The sequence below is a fragment of the Sarcophilus harrisii genome, chromosome 5 (genome assembly GCF_902635505.1).
Source record: "Sarcophilus harrisii chromosome 5, mSarHar1.11, whole genome shotgun sequence".
Taxonomy (NCBI): Eukaryota; Metazoa; Chordata; class Mammalia; order Dasyuromorphia; family Dasyuridae; genus Sarcophilus; species Sarcophilus harrisii.
Genome location: NC_045430.1, coordinates 54,831,024 through 54,850,043, shown reverse-complemented (window position 1 = coordinate 54,850,043; position 19,020 = coordinate 54,831,024).

The following is a 19,020-nucleotide window of genomic DNA, read 5'->3' as shown; positions in this document are numbered from 1 at the left end:
GGGCAAGGAAGTTCCAAGCTTCCTCTATAACCACCAGAAAGTGGCAGCAGCTGCGCTCCAATGGCACTGTATCACTCCTGGTGCTGAGTGGGTGTTAAGGGACTTGTCAGTTCTCCAAGAGCTTCCATAGCTGTGGATCATAGCATCTGAAGGAGTTGCCGGGCAGCCTTTGCTGACACAGATGTTGCAGACTGGGAATGAGATAAATTGGAGGAGAGGGAAGAGGAGAAAGGTCAGACAATGCAATGGCCTCTCAGTCAGAGAGGTCAGAGAACAGCAATTACCTCTCAATCTCCTTGTATCATCCTCTCACACAAGATTGGATCTCTGCAGGTCTGGGTTGGATCTCTAGCAGCCACTCTCAGGTGGCTCCTGTGTATTCCAACTGGTGGGTGGGGCCAAGTCCAGTGAGACTCCAGTGCTTTTGGATACACTCTTTATCTTTTGTGTTTGTGTTGGATATTTTATAACTTCTCTGTTGCTTTACAGAGTAGCCAATACTGTGGCACAGACCTCCCAGTAGATTCTTCACCCCGTGGAGACCACATCCCACCCCAGGTCTGTTCTGCATGTGCTGGCCTCTGTGCTCTGCCTTCCTGCCTGTACCTAGCCACCTCCTCCCCTGCCGCAATGAAACAGACCTTTTCTGGCACTGTTCGAAATTCTTCTGCTGGTAATTTGCTGCACTCCCAATATTTGTGGGTTCTGCCAATCCAGCACTATTTCAGAACCTAAATTTCATAATTAGTGTGAGGGTAGTAGGAGAGCTCAGAAACAAATATGTGTTCTCTCTGCCATCTTGACTCCATCCCTGTAGATTTGATTCAATGATTCAATCAATGATACATTTCTAATTGTAGCTAAAGCATATTTGATTTTTTTCTTGTTTTCTTGCAAAATTTTCTCTTTGATCTTGCAGTTTTGAAATTTGTCAGCAACATTCCTGTGTGTTTTCCACAAAGGATCTCTTTGAGATGGTGGTCAGTGAATTTTTTTTCTGTTTCTACTTGGTCTTCATGTTTTATCACTCCAGCACAATTTGGATTATTTCCTGCATTATTTTGTCAAGTTTCTGTTTTTGGTCACAACTTTCTGGTAGTCCAGTCATTCTTGTTTTGTTTTCTCTTCTTGATCTGTTCTCCAAATCTGCCATTTATATTTCATTCATTTTCTCATTCTTTATAATGCTTGTTTTTATTTCTCGGTTTCTCATAGCTTCACTGTTTTCATCTTTGAGACTTGACACTTTCTTTTCTAGTTGATTAACTTTCTTTTTATAATCTTCTTGTTTTCCTTGGATGGTTTTGGCTTTAATTTTTTTAGTTTTTCTGCAGTGTCTCTCATTTGATTTTTAAAATCTTTTTTGAATTCTTCTATTAATTCTCCGTGGACAAGGAACCATTTCATGCTACTCTTTAGGGTAGAAGCTTTTTTTTTTTTACCAAAATGTCTTCTTTGAAGATGAATCTTGGTCTTCCCTGTTCCCATGATATATCTCAATAGTGGGATTCTTTCTTTTTTGCCAGTTCATTTTTTTAAATAAGAGATGTAAGCACGTTTAATTATGGAATGGGAGGATTGTGCCTCAAGCTTCCCTTCAGTTCTCCACTCTGACCAAAAACCCCAAACCAGGAACTGCAGTCTCCAGCAAGTGTCCACAGACAGGAACATCCCTGCTCCACTGCCTCTGTACTCACCAGTTACTGGTTCCTTCTCCTACAGGGCCAGTCTTAGCTGTAGTGCTGGTGAGCCATTTCCAATCATCTGAGGTTACTCAGTATTCACAGAATCAACCCCCACTCCACAAACAGTCTGGGAGGAGAAAGTCTCTGTGGTTACTGAGCCTCCAGCCACATCCAGCTGTCCTGAGGGATCCCCACTTTAAGTTTCTATGGTGCTAGCCCAGAGGCATTTATACTTCAGTCAGGTTAATCCCCAGTCCAGGGTCATTCTTCAGATCTTCTCATATTGTATAGAAAGACCCCTTATTCTGCCCTAAATCTTCTTAATTTTTCACCAGTCCATGTTAACTCTGAGGCACAAATTTGTTCTATCTCTGAAGAAAATCAAGAGATCTTGAAATGTACCCACCTACTTTGCTATCTTCCCATAATCATTCCTTAAGTTTTCTGAGAAATTGAATTTTAACTGTTCTATGATAACTCTAGTCTGTTTCTCACAGTAGTGGAAATGAAATGGAAACTAAATGGATGCTCATCATCTGGGAATGGCTAAATAAACTGTAGAGTGAGAATGTAATGGAATGTTATTTTTCAATAAGAAACAATCACCAGGATGATTTCCACATTAAAGGATTGAAGGGCAAGGAATCTGATATTCCAAAAGGCAAAGAAACTTGGATTGCAGCCAAGAATCAACCATCAAGCAAAATTGAGCATTATCTTTCAAGGGAAAAAGATGGACATTCATTGAAACAGGTGAATTTCATTTATTCATGAAAAGATCAGAGATGAATAGAAAATTTGATTTTCAAATACAGATATTCAAGAGAAGCATAAAAAGATTAAAAGAATAGAAAAAAATTCCTTTAAAAGTTAAGAAGCTTATATCCCTATATGGGAAGATAATATGTTTAACTCTTGAGATCTTATCTCTGTTATGGATATACTTTTATTTTTTTGCTGAGACAATTGTGGTTAATTGACTTTCCCAAGGTCTCATAGCTAGCAAGTATTAAATGTCTTAGGCCATGTTATGCATATATTTAGAGAGTATAGGTATAATTTGATTTTACTGTGATACTATAAAAAAGAAACTAGAGGAGGAAAAGTAATTCTACTGGAAGAAAAGGGAAATGGAGTTAAATGTAAATTACATTTCATGAAGAGGCAAAAAAAAAGAACTATTACAAATGAGCAAGAGAAAGGAGGGGGGGTAAAAATTGTGTGAATCTTACTTTCATTACATTTGGCTCAAAGAGAGAATATCAGACACATTTAGCTTCACAGAGAAGCTTGTCTCACCATATAGGGAAGTAGGCAGGGAAAAGAGAAAGGAAAGAGGGATGCTAATAGAAGGAAAAACATAAGTAGAAGGTGAAAGTTTTAAGAAAGGGGGAGGGTTATTTGAGGGAGAAGATGGTCAGAAGGAAAATTCTGGAGAGAAGGGAAAGGGAGAAAGAAAAGAGAAAAGTATAATTGGGAGGGAAACAAGATGGTAAGAAATACAGAGTAAGAAATTTTAACTGTAAATGTGAATGGAATGAATGTTCCCAAAAAACAGAAGTGGATAGCAGATTGAATTAAAAGCCAGAATCCCACAATTTGTTGTTTACAAGAAATACATTTAAAGCAGAGTGATATATGCAGAGGAAAGGTAAAATGCAGGAATATAATCTATTATGCTTCAGCTGAAGTAAAAGAAGCAGGGGTAACAATCCTGATCTCAGATCAAAAAAAAAGCAAAAATAAATCTAATTAAAAGAAATAAGGAAAGAAACTGCATCCTACTAAAAGGTACCATACATAATGAAATAATATCAATATTAAACATATATTCACTAAGTGGTATAGCATCCAAATTCCTAGAAGAGAAATTAAGATAGCTGCAAGAAGAATTAGACAGCAAAACTATACTAGTGGGGATCTTAGCCTTGCTTCCTCAGAACTAGATAAATCACAAAGTAAATAAGAAGTTAAGGATGTAAAGATAATTCTAGAAATATTAGATATGATACCAGTGGTTTTCAAAGTATGATCTAGAGAATCCTGGGGATCTCTGAAACTCTTTTAGAGGGTCTATAAATTCAAAAAATAGTTTTTATTTGCAACATGGTAAATGTCTATAAATATAATTTAGATAAACAAAAACACTTTGGAGAGATCCTCAATAATTTTTAATAGGATAAAGATACTGAAAACAAAAGTTTGAGAACCTCTGTAAGAGACCTTTGAAGAAAATCAAATGAAGACAAAAAGGAATATATTTTTTTTCTGGCAGTACATGGATCTTATACAAAATTTGACCATATATTAGGGCATAAAAACCTTTAAATCAAATGCAGAAAGTCAGAAATAGTAAATGCTTTTTTTTTCAGATCATGATGCAAAAAAATATATGTGGGTGTTTTTTCTTCTTCAAATATAATAACAATGGTTCTCTCTGGGGGAGAGGGTTTCTTGGGAAGGTTTTTTGGAGGCAGCCTTAGTTTCAGTTAAAAGTAATAATCAACCAAAATGCAGCCAGCTGATAAAATGCAAACATTTATTTTCTCCTTTCAAGTCTTGTCTCTTTCCTTGGGCCCTGTTAGCTCAGAGGCCCATCTCTCCGCTTGGTTCCAAGAGCTCTTGCAGATTGTCCCTTGCTTCTACCTCTGCTCTCTCTCCTTGGTTCTAAGAGCTCTTGCAGCTTTGTCCTTTGCCTCTGCTTTCTTCAGCCTCCAGATGGAATGAATCTCTCTTGCCTCCGAGAGAGGGCTTCTGGCTCTCAATCTCCCAGAGTGCTGAATCACCAGCCCCTGGAAATATTCCCAAGTAAAAACTCTTGAGTGGCTCACTGAAGCTCTATTCATGCTGCTTCTCTGAGAGTGGAATTGTGGGATATCTCCCAGAGTGCTCTGTGGCCCTAAGAGCTTCAAGGGAGGTGTGAATTCAGATATCTCACACTAAATCCTGACATCTCCCAAATGTGTGAACTCCAATGAGTATTTAAATTCTTCTTGCTTATAAGAGTTCTCTAAAGGTGTGAACACAAGCATTATTATCTATCAGTTGTACTTAGTACCTTGTTTCAAGTTCTGGCCCATAATCCTCCTCGTAGGATCAGATTAATCATACTGAGCCATGCTAAATTAGATAATCATTATCTCTATCAACTCTAATAACTTAACAGTTTGTAAAGATTCCAATAAATATACAATAAAAAATCAGGGGAAAATAGACCAAAAATTAATGAGAAACTAAATAATCTAATCCAAAAGAATGAATGGGTGAAACAACAAATCATAGACATGATAATTTCATCCAAGAAAATGACAATAATGAGACAACACGCCAAAATTTATGGGATGCAGCCAAAGCAGTTATTAAGGGAAATTTTATATCTCTAGATGTTTACTTGCATAAAAATAGAGAAAGAGATCAATGAATTGGGGTTGCAACTAAAAAAGGTAGAAGAACAAATTTAAAAACCCTCAATTAAATACCAAAATTGAAAAATAAAAAGGGAGATTCATAAAATTGAAAGTTAAGAAATTATTGAATTAATAAAAAATAGTTGGTTTTATGAAAAATACCAACAAAATAGATAAAACTTTAATTAATTTGATTAGAAGGAAAGAAAATCAAATTGTTAGTATTAAAAATGAAAAGGGAGAACTTTCCATTTAATGAAGAGGAAATTACAGCAATAATTAGCAATTATTTTGCCCAACTATATGTCAATAAATCTGATAATCTAATTGAAATGGAGGAGGACTCACCAAAATATAGATTGCTCAAATTAACATAAGAGGAAATAAATTATTTAAAAGTCCCAATTTAGAAAAAGACATTGAACAAGCTATTAATCAATTCTAAGAAAAATTATCTAGGGCCAGGTGAATTTACAAGTGAATTCTAATAAACATTTAAATAATTAATTCTTTATTTTTTTGCTTATATAAACATATATTTAGCTATAATTATTAAATATAGATCAATTCCAATACTATGCAAACTATTTGAAAAAGTAGGGAAAGAAGGAATTCTACCAAATTTCTTTTATGATACAGAAATAGTATTGATACTAAAACCAGGTAGGATCAAGAAAGAGAAAAAATTATATTCCAATTTCCCTAATGAATATTGATGCAAAAATCATAAAAAATATAGAGCTTATAGCAAGTCATACTCAGGACAATATACTATGACCAAGTAGGATTTATGCCAGGAATACAGGGCTAGTTCAATATTAGGAAAACTATTAGGATAAGTGGCTATATCAATAACCAAACTAACAAAAATCATATGATTATCTCAATAGATGCAGAAAAAACATTTGACAAAATCCAACACCCATTTCTATTTAAAACACTAGAGAGTATAGGGAAAAAATGGAGTTTTCCTTAAAATGATCAAAAACATCTATTTAAAACCATCAGCAAGTAGCATATGCAATGAGGACAAACTAGAACCATTACCAGTAAGATCAGGAGTGAAACAATCGCCATTACTATTCAATATTATAATGTTCTCTCTAAAATATAATGTTCTCTGTTGAGGTTTTCTTTTGGGATCTCTGGAAGCAGTCTTGTTTCACTTCATTGTAATCACCACAAGTGCAGTCAGGTGTTAAAGTCCAAATCCATTATTATCTCTTTCCAAGTCCTATCTCCTTCACTTGGGGCTTGGCTAGTTTTCTGGAGGCCTTCCAGAGTCTTGGTTTCAGTGGGGAAGTGAAGGAGGAGAGCCTGCCACCAATGTGGTGTGAGAGATGGGATGAATCTGTCTGAGTCCAAGGGTTTGTGCTCCAGCCTTCAGCTTCCAGCCTTCTGTCTGCTTGTCCTCTGAATCTACCTGGCTGTGGCTTCTAGATTATATGTTACACACTGAGTACAAACCAATCATTATATCACTAGGAAACCATTATTTGTTACAGGATTAAATCAATGCTAAACTAGATTTAACCATTGTCTCCTCAATTCCACTTACTACCTTGTTTCATGTTCTGGCCCATAACATCTCCTTGTAGGATTAAATCAATCATACTGAACCACGATAATTGAAATAACTATTGTCTCTATCAAAAGAGATTAAAGGAATTAGAGTAGGTAATTAGGAAACCAAATTATAACTCTCTGTAGATAATATGATGATATACTTAGAGAATTCTATTTTTTTTAATAGCCTTTTATTTACAGGATATATACATGGGTAACTTTACAGCATTAACAATTGCCAAACCTCTTGTTCCAATTTTTCACCTCTTACCTCCCCCCACCCCCTCCCCTAGATGGCAGGATGACCAGTAGATGTTAAATATATTAAAATATAACTTAGATACACAATAAGTATACATGACCAAAACATTATTTTGCTGTACAAAAAGAATCAGACTCTGAATTATTGTACAATTAGCTTGTGAAGGAAATCAAAAATGCATGTGTGCATAAATATAGGGATTGGGAATTTAATGTAATGGTTTTTAGTCATCTCCCAGAGTTGTTTTTCTGGGCATAGCTAGTTCAGTTCATTACTGCTCCATTAGAAATGATTTGGTTGATCTCGTTGCTGAGGATGGCCTGGTCCATCAGAACTGGTCATCATATAGTATTGTTGTTGAAGTATATAATGATCTCCTGGTCCTGCTCATTTCACTCAGCATCAGTTCGTGTAAGTCTCTCCAGGCCTTTCTGAAATCATCCTGTTGGTCATTTCTTACAGAACAGTAATATTCCATAATATTCATATACCACAATTTATTCAGCCATTCTCCAACTGATGGACATCCATTCAGTTTCCAGTTTCTAGCCACTACAAAAAGGGCTGCCACAAACATTCGTGCACATACAGGTCCCTTTCCCTTCTTTATAATCTCTTTGGGATATAATCCCAGTAGTAACACTGCTGGATCAAAGGGTATGCACAGTTTGATAACTTTTTGAGCATAGTTCCAAACTACTCTCCAAAATGGTTGGATTCGTTCACAACTCCACCAACAATGAATCAATGTCCCAGTTTTCCCGCATCCCCTCCAACAATCATCATTATTTTTTCCTGTCATCTTAGCCAATCTGACAGGTGTGTAGTGGTATCTTAGAGTTGTATTAATTTGCATTTCTCTGATTAATAATGACTTGGAGCATCTTTTCATATGACTAGAAATAGTTTCAATTTCTTCATCTGAGAATTGTCTGTTCATATCCTTTGACCATTTTTCAATTGGAGAATGGCTTGATTTTTTATAAATTAGAGTTAATTCTCTATATATTTTGGAAATGAGGCCTTTATCAGAACCTTTGACTGTAAAAATATTTTCCCAGTTTATTGCTTCCCTTCTAATCTTGTCTGCATTAGTTTTGTTTGTACTTTTTTGTACTTAGAGAATTCTAAAAAATCAGCTAAACTATTAGAAACAGTTCACAACTTTAGTAAAGTGGCAGGAAACAAAATAAATCCATAGAAATCATTATTATTTTCATATATTACCAACAAAGTCTCTCAGCAAGAGGTACAAAGAGAAATTTCATATAAAATAACAGTAGATAATACTAAATATTTGCCAAGGCAAAGTCAGGACACAATTATAATTACACAATTGCAAAATACATTCCAAACAAATAAAGTCAGATCTAATCTAAACAAATAAAGCCTCATGGGTAGGCTGAGCTAATATAATAAAACTGACAATATTACCTAAATTAACTTATTTATTCAATACCATACCTCCTCAATGCTATACCAAACTCCCAAGAAATTATTTTTCAGATCTATAAAAAATAATAAAGTTTATCTGGAAGAACAAAAGGTCAAAAATTTCAAGGGAATTAATGAAAAAACATCCAAACGAAGGTGGCCTAGCTGTACCAGACCAAAAAATATATTATAAAGTAGCAGTCATCAAAACCATTTCGATATGGCTAATAGAGTAATCAATCAGTGGAATAGGTTAGGTTCACAAGAAAAATAGTCAATGACTGTGTTCAATCTAGTCAATCTAGTGTTTAACAAAACCAAAGAAAAAAACTCACTGTCTGACAAAAACTGTTGGGAAAATTGGAAATTAATATGCACAAACTTGGCATTAACCCACACATAACACCATATAGGTTAAAATGGGTTCATGATTTAGATATAATGTGCTATTATAAGCAAATTAGGAAAACAAAGGACAATTTACCTCTCAGATATGTGGAGAAGAAAGGAATTTGTGGCCAAAAAAGAACTGGAGTACCTTATTCAATTAAAAATAGATAATTTTGATCATATTTAGTCAAAAAGTTTTTGTACAAATTAAACTAAAGCAGACAAAATTAGAAGGGAAGCAATAAACTGGGGAAAAAAACTATTATATTCAAGGGTTCTGATAAAGGCTTCATTTCCAAAATATAAAGAGAATTGACTCAACTTTATAAGAATTCAAGTCATTCTCCAATTGGTCAAAGGATATGAGCAGACAATTTTCAGATGAAGAAATTGAAACTATTTCTAGTCATATGAAAAAATGCTCTAAATCACTATTGATCAGACAAATGCAAATTAAGACAACTCTGAGGTACCATTACACAAAATCAGATTGGCTAAGATGACAGGAAAAGATAATGACGAATGTTGGAAGGCATGTGGGAAAACTAGGACATTAACACATTGTTGGTGGAGTTGTGAAGTGAGCCAACCTTTCTGGAGAACAATTTGAAACTATGATCAAAGCACTATCAAATTTTGCATAGCCTTTGATCCAGCAGTATCTCTACTGTGTTTGTATCCCAAAGAGATCATAAAGTAGGGAAAGGGATGCATATGTGCAAAAATGTTTGTGGCAGCCCTTTTTATTATGCCAAGAAACTGGAAACTGAGTGAATACCTATCAGTTGCAGAATGGCTAAATAAGTTAATGGTGTATAAATATCATTGGAATATTATTGTTCTATAAGAAATAGTCAACAGGATGATTTCAGACAGGCCTGGACAGACTTACATGAATTGATGCTAAGTGAAATAAGCTGAACCAGAAGATCATTGTACATGGCAACAACAAGTTTATATGAAGATCATTGCTGGTGGACATGGCTCTTTTCAGCAATAAGGCAATTCAGGGCAGTTCCCTTGGTTTTATTTTTGTTTTTGTTTTTTTTGGTGGGGGTTTGGATTTTTTGGGTTTTTTTGTTTTTAAATAATTTTTTATTGACAGAACCCATGCCAGGGTCATTTTTTACAACATTATCCCTTGCACTCACTTCTGTTCCGATTTTTCCCCTCCCTCCCTTCACCCCCTCCCCCAGATGGCAAGCAAGGGCAGTTCCCTTGTGATGAAGAGAGCCATCTATTCTAGGAGAGAGGATGATGGGAACTGAATGTGGATCACAACATAGCATTTTCACTCTCTGTGCTTTGTTTGCTTGCAGTTTGTTTTCTTTTTTATGTTTTTCCTTTTTGACCTTTTTTTTTTTATTGTGCAGCATTATAATTGTAGAAATAGGTCTAGAAGAATTGTACACATTTAACATATATTGGATTATTTGCCATGTATGGGAGGGGGTGGGGGAAAGAGAGGACATTTGGAACACAAGGTTTTGTAAGAGTCAGTGTTGACAAATTATCCATGCATATGGCTTTTAATAAAACTTTATATTCTCAAAACATATGCATAGATAATTTGACAACATTGACTCTTGCATAGCCTTGTGTTTCAGATTTTCTCCTCCTTCCTCCCACATTCTCCCCTAAATGACAAGCAATTTAATATATGTTAAACACGTTAAAATATATGTAAATCCAATATATATATATAATGATATTTATACAATTCTCTTGCTGTACAAGAGAAATCAGATCAAAAAAAGAAAGTAAATGAGTAACAAAACAAAATGCAAGTGAACAACCACAAATAGAGTGAGATTGATATGTTGTGATCCATATTCAGTTTCTATAATCCTCTCTCTAGGTGTAGATGGCTCTTTTCATCACAAGATCATTGGAACTGGCATCAATCATCTCATTGTTGAAAAGATTCACATTCACATCAATTTTGATCGTCGTGTAATATTGATAATATCGTGTACAATGATCTCCTGGTTCTGCTCATTTCACTTAACATCAGTTCATGTAAGTCTCTCAAGGCCTTTCTAAAATCATCCTCCTCACAATTTCTTATAGAACAATAATAATCCATATTACTCATACTTATTCATAATATAACTTATTCAGCCATTCTCCAACTGATGGGCATCCACTCAATTTGCAGTTTCTTGCCACTACAAAAAGGGCTGCCACAAATATTTGTTCACATGTGGGTCCCTTGCCTTCCTTTAAGATCTCTTTGAGATATGGGCCCAATAGAAACAATGCTGGGTCAAAAGGTATGCACATTTCATAATTTTTTGAACATAGTTCCAAATTGCTTGGCAGAATGGCTGGATCAGTTCACAACTTCACCAACAATGGATTGGTGTCCCAGTTTTTCTACATCCCCTCCAACATACATCCTTGTCTTTTCCTGTCATCTTAGCCAATCTGAGACATGTTTAGTGGTATCTCAGAGTTATCTTAATTTTGCATTTCTCTGATCAATAGTGATCTTTTCTTATGACTATAAATAGTTTCAATTTCTTCATCTGAAAATTGTCTGTTCATATTCTTTGACCATTTATCAACTGGAAAATGGCTTGATTTCTTATAAATTAGAGGCAATTCTCTATATATTTTGGAAATGAGGCCTTTATCAGAACATTTGAATAAAAAAATGTTTTCCCAGTTTATTGCTTCCCTTCTAATCTTGTCTTCATTGATTTTGTTTGTATAAAAACCTTTTAACTTAATATAATCAAAATTATCTATTTTGTGATCAGTAATGATCACTTGGTTCTTCTTTAGTCACAAATTCCTTCTATCTCCACAGACCTGGAACTAAACTATAATATATTCTTCTAATTTGTTTATATCATTCTTTATGTCTAGATCATGAACCCATTTTGACCTTATCTTGGTATGCAGTGTCAGGTGTGGGTCAAAGCCTAGTTTCTCCCACACTGATTTCCAATTTTCCCAGCAGTTTTTGTTGAATAGTGAATTCTTATCCCAAAAGCTGGGATCTTGGGGTTTCTCAAACACTAGATTACTATAGTCATTGACTATTTTGTCCTGTGAACCTAACCTGTTCCACTGATCAAGTAGTCTATTTCTTAGCCACTACCATTTGCTTTTTTTTTCCAATTAATTCTATTGAAATTCTTGACTTTTCATTCTTTCAGATGGATTTTGTTATTATTTTTTTCTAGGTCAGCAAAATAGTTTTCTGGGAGTTTGATTAGTATAGCACTAAAAGAATAGATTAATTTAGGTAGTATTGTCATCTTTATTATAGTCTCTCAACCTATCCAAGAGCATTTGATATTTTTCCAATTGTTGAGATCTGACTTTATTTGTGTGGAAAGTGTTTTGTTGTTTTGCTCATAAAGTTCCTGACTTTCACTTGGCAGATAGATTCCCAAATATTTTATCCTATCGACAATTATTTTAAATGGAATTGCTCTTTATATCTCTTGCTGTTGGATTTTGTTAGTGATGTATAAAAATGCTGATGATTTATGTGGATTTATTTTGTATCCTGCAACTTTGCTAAAGTTGTGGATTATTTCTAATAGTGATTTAGTTGATTCTCTAGGGTTCTTCAAGTATACCATTATTTTATCTGCAAAGGGTGATAATTTGATTTCTTCATGACCTGCTCTAATTTCTTTAATCTTCTTTTCTTCTCTTATTGCCAAAGCTAGCATTTCTAATACATTATTAAATAGTAATGGTGATAGTGGACAACCTTGTTTCACTCCTGAAATCTTACTGGAAATGGTTTCAGTTTATCCCCATTACATATGATACTTGCTGCTGGTTTTAAATAGATGCTACTGATTATTTTAAGGAAAAGTCCATTTATTCCTATACTCTCAAGTGTTTTTAATAGAAATGGATGTTGGATTTTATCAAATGCTTTTTGTGCATCTATTGATCATATGGTTTTTGTTAATTTGATTATTGATATAGTCAATTATGCTAATAGTTTTCCTAATATTGAAACAGCCCTGAATTCCTGGTATATATCCTATTTGATCTTAGTGTATTATCCTGGGAATGACTTTCTTCATCTCTTTGCTAAAGTTTTATTTCAAAATTTTGCATCACTATTCATTAGAGAGATTTTCTTTCTCTGTTTTTGTCCTATGGGGTTTAGGTATCAATACCATGTCTGTGTCATAAAAGGAATTTGGTAGGACTCCTTTCCCTATTTTTTCAAATAATTTACATAGTATTGGAATTAATTATTTTTTGAATATTTGGTAGAATTCACATGTAGATCGATCTGGACTAGGGCTATTTTCTTAGGGATTTGATTAATAGTTTGTTCTATTTCTTTTTCTAAAATAGGAATATTTAAATAATTGATTTCCTCTACTGTTAATCTGGGCAATCTATATTTTTGTAGATATTCCTCCATTTCATTTAGATATTCAAATTTATTGACATAAGGTTGGGCAAAGTAACTCCTAATTATTGCTCTAATTTTCTCTTCATTGATAGAATCTTTTCCCTCTTCATTTTTGAGACTAACAATTTGATTTTTCTCTTTCCTTTTTTCTAATCAAATTAACTAAAGATTTATCTATTTTGTTGATTTTTTTCATAAAATCAATTCTTAGTTTTATTTATTAATTCAATAGTTTTCTTTTTTCAATTTTTTAAATATCCCCTCTTATTTTGAGAATTTAAAATTTGGTATTTAATTGAGAGTTTTTGATTTTGTTCTTTTTCTAGCTTTTTCAGTTGTAAGCCCAATTCATTGATCTTCTCTTTCTCTATTTTATGCAAGTAAACATCTGGAAATATAAAATTTCCTCTTAGAATTGATTTGGCATCATCCCACAAATTTTGGTATGTTGTCTCATTATTGTCATTCTTTTGGATGAAATTATTGATCATGTCTATTATTTACTGTTTCATCCATTTATTTTTTAGGATTATTTAATTTCCAATTAACTTTTGGTCTATTTTCTCCTGGCTTTATATTGCATGTGATTTTTTTTTTGCATCATGATTTGTAAAAAGAACATGCATTTATTATTTCTGCCTTTCTGCATTTGACTTGGAGGTTTTTATGCTCTAACCCATAGTCAATTTTTGTATGAACTGTTGAGAAAAAAAGTAAACTCCTTTCTGTCTCCATTCAATTTTCTCCAAAGATCTATCTTACCCAAATATTTTAGTTTTCTATTTACTTCTTTAACTTCTTTTTAAAATTTATTTTGTGGTTTATTTATTTAGTTCTGGGAGAGCAAGTTTGAGATCCCCCACTAGTATAGTTTTGGTGTCTATTTCTTCTTCCCTGTCTCTCTTAACTTCTCTAGGAATTTGGATGCTATACCATTTGGTGCATATATATTTAGTATTGATATTGCTTCATAGGAGAAATTCACCTATATCATTGAATGTGCATCTTTTTCCCTCAAAGATAATGCTCATTTTAGCTGGATAGCTTATTCTTGGCTGTAATAAAATTCCTTTGCTTTTCAAAATATCAGATTCCAGGATCCTAGATCCTGGCATCCTTTAAGATGGAAGCTGCTAAATCCTGATTAATCCTAATTGTGGCCCCTTGGTATTTAAATTGTTTCTTTCTGGCTCCTTGCAATATCTTTTCCTTGATGCAATAGTTCTGAAATTTAGCCATGATATTCCTTGGGGGTTTAATTTTGGAGTCTCTTTCAGGAGATGATCAGCAAATACTTTTGATGGCCATTTCACCTTCTGAGTTTATAACATTAGGGCAGCTCTCTTTGATTATTGATATAGTCAATTATTTCCTGAAAAATAGTGTGTAGGCTCTTTTTTTTCATCATGGTTTTCAGGAAGTCCAATAAATCTTAGATTGTCTCTCCTAAATCTATTATCCAAGTTAGTTGTTTTTTCTAGGAGATATTTCATATTTTCTTCTGTTTTTTCATTTTTTTCTTTTTGTTTCACCGATTCTTAAAGTCTTATTGAGTCATTCACTTCCATTTGTTCACTGCTAATTTTTAGTGTTATTATTTTTTTCAGACACCTTTTTTAGCTCCTTTTGTAATTGGCCAATTGAATTTTTTTGTTCATTGCATTTTTTTTCCATTTCACAAATTTTGTTTTTTAGTGAAATGGTGTCTTTTTCATATCTCTTTTGTAGGACATTATTTTTTTTTCCATTCCTTCCTGCAATGATCTCATTTCATTTCCCCATTTTTCTTTTAACTTTTTTAAGATCCTTTATTTAATCTTCCAAGAAAGCCTTGTAAAATGGGAACCAGCTCATGTCTTCCTTTGGGGTTTCATTTGGAGTTGCTTTACCTTTAGGAACCTCAGGATTTGAGGTCTGTTCTCTCTCACCATAAAAGCTGTCTATGGCGAGAGTTCTTTTTTTTTTTTTTTTTAATTTTTTTAAGGGTTGATGTCTGTTCAATGCAAAGAAGGGACAGCTGCTTTAATTTGCCTTGAGGCAGTTTTACTGATGGTTTTCAGAATTTGGGTAATGGCAGCTAAGTCCAGCCTTCTTCCAGGGCTTAATAGTTTACAATTTGTCTTTTGTAGCAAATCTGCCAAATCACCTGCTTGCAACCAAGACAGAATAGTCTAAGAGGCTCATAGAAGATTCCCAGGTGTGTGGAAACTGCAGTGCTCTGACTCCCGGCCCCAGCTTTTTGTCTTTGCCTCCCTGTGCTACAATCTGGGCTCAGCAGACTGTTCCCTTGCCCATTTGAAACAGAGCTGTTCTGAAGTTCTTCCAAAGTATCTTCTTCTGGGAATGTGTTGTACTCCAAATATTTGTGAATTCTTTGACTCCAAAACCAGTTTAGAGATTTACTCTGCTGTTGGTCTGAGAGGAAGTCACAGAAATGTCCTCTCTCCACCATCTTGGCTCCACCTCCCCATGTATATATTTTGAAAATAAAAAGCTTTAATTTACAAAAAAAGGTTTGGAAGAGCAGATGTAACAAGTGGCATAGTGAATTATTTAGCAAGATATATACTTGCAGCAGTTTGAGCCCAAATGAAGTAATGTAATGTGAATTTGTAGTGGCTCAGCAAGCACAGTTGCATGATTTTCTTAACCTTTATCAGAAACTGTATAGGAGAAAAGGCAACATAAGGCAGCAGTGATTCAAGGCTGAAGCTTAGCAGGATACAGTTAGCAAAATGATAAATGGGAATTTGTTAAGGGACAGGTCAATTCCCTGAGAATCTCCACAGCTGTGGATCATAACATGAATTGTCATGAATAAGGTGCAGTCAAACATGTGTGTATGTATGTGTGAGTTTTGTGTGTATCTCTAAGGCAAATCTTTTCCAATGGCTCCTCTTTCTCAAATATTAATTCTTTTTGCTCCAGCCAGTTGCTAGTAGAACTATTGACCATTTCATTAGACACTATACCCACAGTTTAGTAGCCTTCTAGAACCTCATAAATTTCTGAAACTCACAGGGTCACCTTGGACTCATCCAAACATATATAACAAAGTCATGAGTTTTTAGTTAATGATTTGTCTTTATGGTTGAAGTATTAAAAAACTTAATTTATTCTTTGTATTCCCTCTACTCAATTATAATATATGTATATATTTTTAAAAGAATACAAATCATTCCCAATTGATAAATGGTCAAAGGATGTGAAGAGACAATATTCAGATGATGAAGTTAAAACTATCTATAATCATATGAAAAATGCTCTAAATAACTTTTGATTAAAGAAATACATATTTCAAACAACTCTGAGATACCACCTCTCACCTCTCAGATTGCCTGAAATAACAGGAAAAGATAATGATAAATGTTAGAGGGGATGTGGGAAAACTGGGACACTAGTCCATTGTTGGTGGAGTTATGAAATCACTCTGGAGAGCAATTTGGAACCATGCCCAAAGGACTATCAAACTGCATACAATCCTTTGATTCTTTGTTCCAGAAGTGCCTACTACTAGGTCTATATCCCTAGAAAATTATAAAAAGAGAGAAAAAGATTCACATGTACAAAAAATGTTTGTAGCAGTTTTTGTTTTTTTTAGTGATAGCAAAGAATTGGAAAAGGAGTAGATACTCATTAATTGGGGAATGGCTGAACAAGTTGTGGTATATGATAATAATGGAATATTATTGTTCTATAAAAGATGATAAACAAAGGCTTGGAATGATTTACATGAAGTGATGCTGAGTGAAATAAGCAGAACCAGGAACATATTGCACACAGTTACAGCAAGATTGTATGATCAACTATAAAAGACTTGGTTCTTCTCAGTGGTTCAGTGATCCAAGGCAATCACAATAAACTTTGGATAGAAAACACCATCTGCATCCACAGAGAGAACTATGGAGATTGAATGTAAATCAACATGTTATGTTCACTTTTTTTCTTTTTTCTTCTGTTTTTTTCCTCATAGTTTTTCCATTTTGTTCTGATTTTTCTGTCCCAACATGATTCATTAATGTGAATTTTAAAAATTGATGTACACATTATCAGAAAAAAATAATAAAACAATAAAAAGGGGAGAAATAATATGTGTATTATCAAATAATTAATTGCCAATTTTCTATCCACAAACTATACACAGTATTTTATATATATAATAATGGAGTCTATTACTTGTACCTTAAGACATCTGACTAGCCAAGCCATAGGCCAAATATATTCAAAGTATTAGATCATGGTACTATATGGTAATAAATATTATAGAAAATCAAATTCCATTTAGAGAGAGCATTGAAGTTCTACAGGATATCATCAGATTTGGAAAATATAATGGAGAGAATTTATTCTTTGAAGAGATATTGACAGGTCATGTCACAAGTACAACCAAAAATATATGGGCAAGTGGGTTTACATACTGGGTCACAAACAGTGCCCTACTGAGACCAAAAGACTTATAGGATGAACTTACATTTTGGTTGTTTCAAGAGAAAGGAGGACAAAAGGGGAGGAGAGGGCATGAAGTCCAGGGGAAGGGAAAAGTAGAATAGGAAAAAAAATGGAGGAGGGGAAGGGAAAGGGGAAAAGAAAAAAAAAAAGGATGAGAAAGGAAAAAGGGAGGAAAGAGAAGAAGGCCAAGAGGGAATGGGAAGAGAAGGAGGAGGATTAGATGAAGAACAACCAACAGCAGTAGCAGCAGAGTATCATCGGCATAGATGTGCATGATTTTGGTATTCTCAAGTTTAATGATCCTGGAGCTTAAAGAAGAAATAAATGGGGAGCTAGTGGTGCAGAGGATATATTTTACATTATGAATGGAAAGTAGGAAAAAAGGAAAAACTGGGGTGGAGAGTGGGGATTGGGAAGGACTTGTCCAGTTAAATAATATCCTGGACTGTTCCACTTTGCAGAAATTTCTTCACGGCTTGGGGTTTGAACCAAACTCAGTTAAACAAAATATTTCCAGTTCTATTCTACATTATAAATAATTTAAAAACAAGGTCAACTTTAATGATCTCTCCTAAAGGAAGCCTACAATAGTATGATATAAACTAATAGAGAATATTTGAACATAGACATCATGTCTTCCCTTAAGTCTTCTTTCTCTTTCTTAATCATTCTTAGTTCATCCATATCTCATTTTTTAATTCATCAATGTCCCTCCTAGAATGTAGCATCTATAAATAAACAAAATACTTTGAACAGCCAAGAGGTGAATGAGACTATTATGCGCTATGATTTAAACACTATTATTCTATTACTATAGTTTTAGGGTATATTTGAATCTTTCAACTATAACTGACATATCTTTTTCCACCAAAATGCTGGAATCCTCTCTTCCACTCTACCCCCAATTAATAACAGCACCAGTATGACTATTTAAATTATACAGAGGTTGTTCCTGAACCAGGGCTTCCTAGCTGCAGCCAGCTTTCTCCTTCCTATACTAGGCTCTCTCTTCATACGAATTCTCTGCCCTCTCCCCTTCCTGCCCCTTCTTCCCCCCTTCTGAAGGCAGTAAAGGGGAAGGAAGAATCAGCAGAGAAACCTAGACTGTATTTGTACATCAGGGCCCCCCAGTCCTCATTTTCCAATGGGGCGCCTTGAGCTTCACATAATTATTAAGGACTGCAAGAGATTTGGAAGATTGTTTAGTAGAATGTGTTCATTTTATGAAAGAAGAAACTGAGTCTTGGAGAGGAAGAGCTTTGGCCCATCATTACAAAGGTAACCAACAGAGTGTGTTCTAAGATTCGAATCTGAATCCTAAAGCTCACTCACCCTCACGATCTGGAGTTTTGGATTTCTCGTGCTCAGAACTAAGGAATCCGGCACCAATGCACTCACCTATGAGTGACTTGAACCCTTCTTGCAATCGCA